The sequence below is a fragment of the Rattus norvegicus genome, chromosome 16 (genome assembly GCF_021556685.1).
Source record: "Rattus norvegicus strain SHRSP/BbbUtx chromosome 16, alternate assembly SHRSP_T2T, whole genome shotgun sequence".
In the NCBI taxonomy this organism is placed as follows: domain Eukaryota; kingdom Metazoa; phylum Chordata; class Mammalia; order Rodentia; family Muridae; genus Rattus; species Rattus norvegicus.
Window position 1 is genome coordinate 7,836,839 of NC_141549.1, and position 2,958 is coordinate 7,839,796.

The 2,958-nt window shown below is 44.5% G+C and overlaps 1 pseudogene; it reads right to left on the reverse strand.

Moving 5' to 3' along the window:
- Positions 1–2,428: 2,428 nt before the first annotated feature.
- Positions 2,429–2,958, reverse strand: LOC148000371 (cyclin-dependent kinase 2-interacting protein pseudogene; annotated as a pseudogene).

Here is a 2,958-nt window from a genome sequence, read left to right on the forward strand (position 1 = left end):
GTGAAACCTGGATTTAAATATTTTAGTTAAAACTGTACTCCCTGGGATGAGTTGTTTGAGAAGTCTTTGTATCCTTTCCTCCAACATTAGTGATACAGTTGGGGTTTCGCCTGGCCTGTTTCTGGTTTCTATACCCCCAACTCCTTTCAACCTGTGTCCCTACCGCAGTGACTCATGGGCTAGAACAGTCAGCTATAAATATAAATGTTATTTGAGACATGTCAAAGGGTAACTTTTGAGGGAAAAATGATCATGTCTAGACAGTAGCTATTCTGGAGAGGAAGGCAGGCCAAGAGAGCAGTAGAGACCTTTCAGGAGTGCAAAGGCTGCATGGAAACATTGGACAAACCAGGGAAGCCATGAGGTGGATGAGTAAGGAAGAGGCCTCTTCCTAGAGGATGAAATCAGATGAGGCACCACCTGGGCTGGATTCCTGAGGCCACACTCCAGAGAACGGGGGACCAAGGCCTTTTCCTTGCCATCCCTGGGGATTATGATGCTAGAGGTCTGAGGGGGGGGCTGGGATTATGTTTTTGATAGTAGCAATAATAACAGCTGAGATCTTACAATAGCCTTATACCAGCCATTGTCTTAAGAGTTCATATGGAGGTGGTCCCTGACTTAGTGATTTTCAACTTTATACCAGTGCAAAAGCAATAAATTATACTTCAGATTTTGATGCTGACCGTTTCTGGAGCTAAGAGTGCACAATACTGTACTTCTGTACTCTCTGGGCTACAGCTGCCAGTCTTCATTGCATGAGTAAACCACCGTTCAGCGCACTCAGTTGCTAAGCTAGGGTGACCATTCAGTACGGGAACTGTGCTCTGCACATTCAACTTGTGACGCCTTCTATTTGTGATGGTCTTTTGATGCAGTCCCATCAGCAGTGAGGAGGGCTTGTGGCAGGCTAGTTAACAGACTTCAGAGGAAAGCTCTTGGGAGCTCAATGTCTGCCTCTAACTCTTTATGGTAATGGTAATGACTGTGATGTAAGATGGTCCTTGAAGAGGAGGAAAAGGAGGAGGAGGAGGAGGAGGAAGAAGAGGAAGAGGAGGAGGAGGAGGAGGAGGAAGAAGAGGAAGAGGAGGAGGAGGAGGAAGAAGAGGAGGAGGAGGAAGAAGAAGAAGAGGAGGAGGAGGAAGAGGAGGGGAGGAGGGGAAAGAGGAGGAGGGGAGGAGGAGGAAGAGGAGGGGAGGAGGGGAAAGAGGAGGAGGGGAGGAGGAGGAAGAGGAGGGGAGGAGGGGAAAGAGGAGGAGGGGAGGAGGAGGAGGAAGAAGAAGAGGAGGAGGAGGAAGAGGAGGGGAGGAGGGGAAAGAGGAGGAGGGGAGGAGGAGGAAGAGGAGGGGAGGAGGAGGAGGAAGAAGAGGAGGAGGAAGAAGAGGAGGAGGAGGAGAAGAAGAAGCTTTCCTTTATTGTCCATTTCTTAAGACCTTGCCATACATCAGCTCACATCTGCATATTCCCGCTCCATAAAGAAAGCAATGCTTTGTTCTGACTTTAAAGACAAAGAACAGAGAGGAGCTGCCCAGTGCCCTCCATTGGGAAATCTGTAACCCTATATTCTCTGCTGTGACGCTGACACACTTATCTTTTCCAAATGCTTTATTCTAAGGCATATTTTAAAATTATGCACAATATGACAGGCGCCTCCCTGTGACAGTAATAGGTGCTAGCTGTAAAAATGATCCTGTGGTCAAGTAAATTGAATGTCTTGGAGCAGTGTTACATAGGGAGGCTGTGCTACGGCAGGATCCGAAGACATCTGTCATGTGCAGCTCATGGCAAGTCCTGAAAGGGGTTTATAGAATGGCGATCCCAGTGACCCTGTCTCATGACAGCATTTATTTTCTTTTAAAAAGTTATTTTAAATTGATTTAAATTGGTAAGACATAAAATAAAAATTTTGCTCACTCTGTTTAGTATCTTTTTTTTGAATTTTTATTTTAAAAGCATTTTTGATTAGCACCTATTCATTGTACATGGTAATGGGTTTCAGAGGAACATTTTAATGTTCATATACAACATTATAGAATGAGCCTTGGGCGTCTCTTCCTCTCCCCTTTCTCTCCTCTGTTAGTCCCCTTCGTTCTCCAGGATAGTTCTGCTTCTACTTTGATGTCAAATATACATATGTGATATCCCATGTCTATGTAATTTACAAATAAGAAAAGTACAATATTTGTCTCTCTGAAACTGATTTAATTCATTTAAAATTATTGTCTCTGGTTGAATCCGTTTCCTTCAGAGTAACCTTCTTTATGACTGAACAAGAATTACATTGTGTATACAGACCACATTTTCTTTTCTTTCAAAAAAAAATCTTTGGAAAAAGAGTGCGTGCGTGTTTGTGTGTGTGTGTGTGTGTGTGTGTGTGTGTGTGTGTGTGTGTGTGCGCGCCCAGTGCGTGCTTCTCAGCCACTGCTTGTTATGACTCCACATAGAGCTGGTGCAGCCACATGGACAGAGAGGTTGCAATCCAGTGTGTGCTACCTCTGCGTTAGAGGGCTGACGTGAGACTTCAAAACCTCATAAAAGAAGGCTGTGTGTTGTAGGTGAAACAGGTCTGTTACTCTCTTCCCGGTAATGGTAAATTTCTAGTTCACAAATTCCCTTGGTTGAAAATGGCTTTTCCACTTTCCTTTTGGTCAACCTTCCAAGGTGGCCTTAAGTTCCACACACAGTTCCTCAAGTTTCTTATCATATTCTGGAAGCTTCCTTTCTTCCTCTTGGTTGGAGGCTGGGTGGCTGCTCCCTAATTCACCCTTGTCTTTCTTTATTCAATAAGCTGACTTTCAGGTTGGAAGTACTGTTCGAGATGATAAAGTGTGAGTCACCAAGGTGTTCTCATTTTAGGATTAAGCGACGTAAACTGGCTGCATTGGGCCTAATTTTTCCTGCATTGTCAGATTAGACAGGTTTTCTGGGTAATGCATTTCCAAGAGTCTTTGCTCCCAT